Raw genomic sequence first — 7568 nt, 5'->3', positions numbered from 1 at the left:
AAAAAAAAAAAAAAAAAAAAAACAAAAACAAAAAAACAAAAAAAAAAGTGAGAATAACAACTCCATTGTTAACGCAATGGGAAACCCATGTTAATAAGAGTTAAGTTCTGAAAGGCACTTACTTATAGTTGGATGTCCGCATGACACACGTCGGGGCAAACCAAAACGAAAGTAAGTCACCAGGATCAACGCACAAATAAATGACCGCAACTCCACTACCAAATTAGTATGAGTTCAGTCTGAAAAATAGTGCATTGCCCGTAGTTGGATGTCCGCATGACACCCGTGGGGGCAAGCCAAAACGAAGGCAAGGTACTCGGATCAGCGCATGGTCAGAAAAATTAGAAATGAAAAAAAAATTTGTACAAGGATAAACCATTCGATATTCCAGAATTCTATAGTATTGCGGCTGCATGCATCCAACGCATTAGAGCAGTTGATCTCTATATTTTTGTGTAGAATAGTGCATTAACGCAGTGCAAAGAATGGGATCATAGGAATACATAGATTGAGCGCAACATCACAGCTAGACTTTGCATTGATCGTGCTCGCAAACATTCACTCAAGAAGAATCACCGCAACTTGATCAGCGTAAATGGTGAGCGCATCCGGACGAGAGGACAACTAGGATTGATGGGATAGAAAGCTGAGGCAATCGGATCGGAATTAAGTTGAAAGCCGATAACGGTTACAAGTACATCCAACTTTATCGGTGATAATTATCCGAGGCGTAAATCAGGAATTAAAGTTTTACCATCTGTACAACAAGGAGATAGAAGCCGCCTTTCACCTTTGATGCCCTATAAATAGGAAGTGCATTCTTCAGTTAAGGGGTTAAGAAGTCGATTACTTCATCACCTTTACAAGTTCACACCTCTGTTCATAGTTTTCTTTCCATTTTACGGCGAATCTAGGGAAGAGTGGTGACGCCAGAGATCGTTCAAGGCAGCTTGAGAGAGAACTTTAGGGCATAAGAGTAGAGAGCCGGCTGACACTCGCGAAAGTGAGACAATCTTTAAAGCACGAGTAGAAACAGTGTAACGCCTGGTGGCAAGAAATTACTCCAGGCTCTTTACTATAGTTGCATTGTTATTTTGTACTTCATTTTATATTTATTCAATGGAAGTTTTATTTCTATATTTGCTCACTCTCTTAATACGCATGAGTAGCTAAACTAGTTGAATGGGTTGTGAGGAACTAAGCTAACATGATCTAGGAAGTTCATTGACTGCGATTGTCTTGTTTATGTTGTGCAAAATACCCCTTTAGAGTTACTCGAAAGAGAATCTAAAGAAAGAACGTAATGTCTCGAGAGAGCTAGGTTAGAATCTGGACTCGAAAGAGCAAGACTAGGCTTGCATAAATAAGAGATAGGGACTTAGAGATAAGCTATGTTTGTGCACTTGCATTGCATGCATCCTAGGAATGGGAATCATATTATGTGGTCGAATATTTGTGTGAATGTCATCACATAAATAGAGATAGAGGTTTATGTATAAACCCGGTAGACTTATCGCATATTTATCGCATGCGCTCTAGCTTTAGAAGCCATAGCATTCATGCCGAGAGGTGGTTTACTATTGTATGCATGTCGCATGATTGCAAAGCATGAACGCATCCTAGGGAGTGTTAGCCGAATCCCTTCTCAACCCGTTCACCGCATACTCATCGTATTTCTCGTTTACCAACTCTTTTCAAACTCTGCCGCATTTATTATTATTTTCATCAACGCAACAACAACCCAACACTTATTATTTACTTGGTTACTATAAAGTTTTTATAAATATTACCAACATAACTATTTTCACAAGTCCCTGCGTTCGACCTTGGACTTACCAGGAAACTCAGAGGAATTTACATTTAGATTCCGTTGGGGAAACTTGAGTGCACAACGCTATTCATCAACACATATCATCCATAATTTCACATTTCATAAATCCAAGCATCAGTTAGTAGTTTCATAACTTGAAAGAGAGAATGTCTAAATTATGTCGATGTCGAGCAACATGGCTAAGTTAATACAAGTGACATGTCCAAGAACAAATAGAAACATTCTTAAATTTCCCAATCTAGTAATAGTTTTTTTTTAAAATTTAAAATAGCATAGTTATAACTAACTTTGGATTGTGCATGTTTGTTATTCAATATTTACCATCATCGGTTTATCCAAATGAACATAAGTTATACATCTAATATATGTCATAAAGTTGGTTAATTTGTAGCATAGTGGAAGTACTGACGTGACAAGTTTCAAAGTAAGAGTTTTAGTTTGTATCAAAATTTTTATTCACGAATTTCACATAACCAAACGATGATGTCGATAGCTGGCAGATAGGTTACAAAATTTTATAATCTCACTTTTTAACAAGATTTGTTTACATTACAATATTTTTATTTTCTACACATAATCGAAAAATAAATTTCTAAGACCCCCCAGTAATCATATACGTTTGATTTTTTTTTTCTTGGGGAAAAGGATTGCCACTAGGATTCTTTGATTTGGGTTTCATCTATGATTAGGAAGTGCTTGAACTTTTAGTCCAGTTTATAAAACTAAATACAAGCTTAATTATTAAATTCCTGTTTTTTACTTTCAATTTTCGTCCGATTTTTATTTTTAAAGACTCAAAAAGTAGATAACAGATAAATGAAAGTAATATATACAAATAGTGTTTGTACATTCAATTTTCCAACAACGAGAAGTAACATCAAGCATTGATAAAGTACTAGAGTCTTGGATCAGCTTTTTAAATGACTTAGTACTTTTACACTGCATGCTTAATGGAAAATTGATTGGAATGAAGGAGAATTATTGAGGCTATATTTCTCATACTTTGATCTTTTTATTTTATTTTCCTTGAATGGAAAAATTTATGCAATGAAAATGCCATATAATTGGGCTTTTAGTAAATGATAAGTTTGTTTTCCGCTTTACACATTTAGACACGAATATGGTTTCGATTATGTATTTGCATCATCCTCCACGACAACGATTGATTGCAGAGCAGCCTCTATCAAAAGGGTTTGTAGCATCAACGTTTTCAGCTGAAGAACAACTTGGTGGTGGAGAAGGTTGCTTGCAAGGATCAAGAAATTTAAGATGCTTTGTCTCTGCTGCAACTTCATGACCCATCACCAACATGCTAATTAAGGCCAAGCATATCAACCACGACTTCATCTTCTTTACTATCTGACACAAGCTCTTCCCTGTTGCTTTGGATTACTTTTTGATGATTTTCCCTTGTTGTTTCCTCCTCATTTATAAGTTTCATAATTGTTGGGGCACTTTGAATAAAGATGGAGAGAGATGACCTAAAATAGGTAGACAAGTAGGTAAGTTTCGTTGTTGAGATGTTAAAGTTCTATACAAGAACAACAACTACACAATCATAATTTGATGTCGTATGTTAAATATAAATCGAATAAAGGCACATTCTATGTTTAGTAACATGAGAGTAATTTGTTTAAAGAATTTCATCGAATTTCCAATGCATGAAAAGAAAAGTTCTAATAACTTTAAACATCTCGAGAACATAATGTAAAATGTCTTGTAACAATCTTAGATCTTGTGGTATTTGGTTATTCAATTTTAATCTTCGCAAAAAAATACAAACTATTATTGTGACATCTCTTTTTTAGTAAAACGAAAAATCTACCAATAATAAATAAATATATCATCAAAGTATTATGTGGGAAGGGAATAAAATAAAAAATCTTCATGTAATTAGGGATAATGGGCAGAAATGCACGTTATCTTAGTGCTAAAGTTCTTAAACAATGTTGGATTACGTTGATAGAATATGTTAAACTATGTCCTTTAAGCAAAAATTCTATAGTATTGCGGTCACATGCGTCCAACGCATTAGAGCAGTTGATCTCTATATTTTTGTGCAGAATAATGCGTTAACATAGTGCAAAGAATGCGATCATAGGAATACATCGGTCGAGCGCAACTTCACCGCAAGACTTTGGGTTGATCGTGCTTGCAAACATTCACCCAAGAAAAATCACTACAACTTGATCGGCGCAAATGATGAGCGCATCCGTACGAAAGGACAACTAAGATTGATGGGACAGAAAGCTGACGACAGTCGGATCTGAATTAAGTTGACAATCGATAACGGTCACAAGTACATCCAGCTTTATCGGTGACAATTATCCAAGGCGTCAATCAAGAATTAAAGTTGTACCATCTGTACAACAAGGAGAAAGAAGCCGCCTTTCACATTTGATGCCCTATTAAGTGCATTCTTCAGTTAAGGGATTAAACAATCCATTACTTCATCACCCTTATAAGTTCACACCTCTGTTCATAGTTTTCTTTCCATTTTACGGCAAAGCTAGAGAAGAGTGGTGACACCAGAGATCGTCCAAGGAAACTCGAGATAGAACATTGGGGCGTAAGAGAAGAGAGCGGGCTGACTCTTGCAAAAGCGAGACAATCTTTAGAGCACAAGTCTAAACAGTGTAATGCCTAGTGGTAAGAAATTGCTCCAGGCTCTTTACTATACTTGCATTGTTATTCTGTACTTCATCTTATATCTATTCAATGGAAGTTCTATTTCTACATCTGTTCACTCTTTTAATATGCATGAGTATCTAAACTAGTTGAATGAGTGGAGAGGAACTAAGTTAACATGATCTAGGAAGTTCATTGCCCGTGATTGTCTTGTTTATGTTGTGCAAAATACCCCTTTAGAGTTACTCGAGAGAGAATCGAAAGAAAGAACCTAATGTCTCGAGAGAGCTTGGTTAGAATCTGGACTCGAAAGAGCAAGACTAGACTTGCATAAATAAGAGATAGGGACATAGAGATAAGCTATGTTTGTCAATTTGCATCGCATGCATCCTAGGAATGGGAATGATATTATGTGGTTGTATATTTGTGTGAATGTCATCGCATAAATAGAGATAGAGGTTTATGTGTAAACCCTATAGACTTATCGCATATTTATCGCATGCGCTCTAGCTTTAGAAGCCGTAGCATTCACACCGAGAGGTGATTTACTATTGTATGCATGTTGCATGATCGCAAAGCATGAACACATCCTAGGGAGTGTTAGCTGAATCCCTTATCAACCCGGAGAACTACAACCCGGAGATTGAGAGAACATTTCAAAGGAGACTGAGAGAACGCCAACAACAACCACAATCCGATAAAGAAGAAATGGTGGAGCAGCCTAGGAATGAAGCACCAAACAACAACATTGTCATGGCAAATTCAATTCTGTTGGCAAACGATCGTAGTAGGCCCATTAGGGACTATGCATCGCCAAACATCTATGATTTTTCTCTGGGAATCATGAAGCCGGCCTTAGATGGAAGCAGATTTGAAATGAAACCGGTGATGTTGTAGTTGATCCAGGCTGCAGGTCAATTCAAAGGTAAGTGTGGCGAAGATCCGCACGCCCACCTCCGAAATGTTATTGAAATCTGCAATACTTTTGAGTTCCCAAACATCTCTGCTGAGGAGGTTCAACTAACGTTGTTCCCATTTTCTCTCGGTGATCAGGCTAGGAAATGGGCTTATTCGCTCGAACCGGGAGAGATCACTTCTTGGGAGCAGGTGGTGGAGAAGTTTATGAAGAATTATTTCCCACCTACAGAGAATGCCAGACTGAGAAAGCTTATTAATAATTTTTAACAAGATATGGAAAAATCGTTCAGCGATGCCTGGGTGCGGTTTAAGAGGTTGGTCCGAGATTGTCCGCATAATGGGCTACCAGATTGTCTGCAAATGAAAATTTTCTACCACGATTTGAATCCTGCTTCGTAGACCGCTGCCAATGAGGCAGCAGCCGGTGGTCTGCTTGACAAGACTTATGATGAGGCGAAGAATATCCTGGATCGCATCTCCAAGAATCATGAAGATTGGAGGGAGAGCGACCAGAGATTAAGACTCAAAGATTCGGATGCAAATAACGGAGTTATTGTGTCATTGAAAAATCACATGACTGCAATGATGAATTTGATTCAGGGAATGATGATCAGTAGCCCAATACCGCAAGGTGGGCAAATCAACGCATTCAGTCAAAACACCGCAAGTTGTGCGACTTGCGTGATGGGCATGCGATGGAGGATTGCCCACAAAACCCACAGTTTGTATATTTTGTAAAGAACAACACTTTTTCCAACACCTATAACCCTGGGTGGAAAAACCACCCATGTTTTGCTTGGAAGAATCAACAACAAAATTTTCAGTGGCACAAAAAGAAGGGCCACCAGGATTCTTTCAACGCAGCAATGGTCAACAGAGCAACCAAGCAAGTAGCTCACAACAACCACCACAATCTTCTTCCCTAGAAAGCCTATTGAAGCAATATATAGAGAAAATGAGACAGTGCTTCAAATTCAGGCTACGTCAATCCACAATCTAGAATTGCAAATGGGCCAGATTGCAAATGAGCTCAAAAGTATACTGCAAGTGGAGCTGCCAAGTACAACCGAGCTTCCACGCAATCCAGGGGGTTCAGGTAAGGTGGAATGTCAGGTTGTGACATTGCACAGTGGAAAGACTGTGGAAGGAGAAAAGAAGGAGCAGAATAAATCAACCTTCATCATAGCTGAACCTGAGATTTCGTCAACGCAAGAAGGAGAAAAAGAAAATCAAGCAGTAGATCCTGACGTTGCGTCAACCTAAAAGTCAAATGAAATGGGAACCGTGAAAGTCCAGTTACCACGTTTCCCTCAGAGGCTGAAGAAGAAGAAAAACGAAGAGGTACAGTACGAAAGCTTCATGTCTATGCTAAAACAATTACATGTTAATATTCCTTTCAGTGAAGCGATTGAGGAAATGCCTGCCTATGCTAAGTTTCTGAAGGACATGGTAACCAAGAAAAGAGGGGCTGGAAAATTTGCCACGGTGGCACTAACGCAGAGTTCCAAATCTATTATCCCACCAAACATGAGCGATCCTGGGAGTTTCACTTTTCTTGCTCCATAGGAGAACTCTATATTGGGCAAACCTTGTGTGACTTAGGGGCCAACATAAATTTGATACCGCTGTCAATATTTCGACAATTAAATGTGGGGCAACTTGCGCCTACATCCGTGATTCTCCAGTTGGCTGATAGATCTCTGGTTCATCTAGAAGGTAAGGTGACAGACGTGCTGATCACGATTGATAAATTTATTTTGCCAGCTGACTTCATCATCTTGGATTACGAGGCCGATAAAGATGTGGCCATCATTTTGGGGCGACCCTTCCTATCAACGGGTCGTGCTCAAATTGATGTGCACAATGGAGAGATCACATTGAGCATAAACGGACAGAAGCTCAAATTTAACATAATTCGTGCCATGAAATTTTCTGATGAGGAAGACCTGCCAGATTCGGAAGAAGTATTGAATTTGATTGAAGAAGAAAAGTCTGATGAAAAGTATGAAGAAAAGGATGCCAACGCATCCGTAGCTGCCTGCAATGCAATCGTAGTAAAAGAAAACAAAGAGGAAAGATCGATCGCAATGCAAGAAGAAGAACCGAAGGAAGAAAGAAAAATAACGCAACCTTCTCCCGTGGAGCCACCAACACTTGAACTAAAAACTTTACCAACACATTTAAAGTACGC

General features: G+C 38.5%; 1 non-coding gene across 1 annotated transcript; it reads right to left on the bottom strand.

Annotated features, from left to right (window-relative positions):
* Positions 1-5614: 5614 nt before the first annotated feature.
* Positions 5615-5721, bottom strand: LOC150037850 (small nucleolar RNA R71). The gene has a single exon (XR_016528043.1). It is a non-coding gene; the product is annotated as a small nucleolar RNA R71 (small nucleolar RNA).
* Positions 5722-7568: the final 1847 nt, after the last annotated feature.

This window comes from Benincasa hispida, chromosome 2 (assembly GCF_027475165.1).
Source record: "Benincasa hispida cultivar pf3 chromosome 2, pf3_genome.v1.1, whole genome shotgun sequence".
Lineage (NCBI taxonomy): Eukaryota > Viridiplantae > Streptophyta > Magnoliopsida > Cucurbitales > Cucurbitaceae > Benincasa > Benincasa hispida.
Note: the sequence above shows the minus strand (reverse complement) of the source record. Positions and strands in the feature narration are given on the sequence as shown.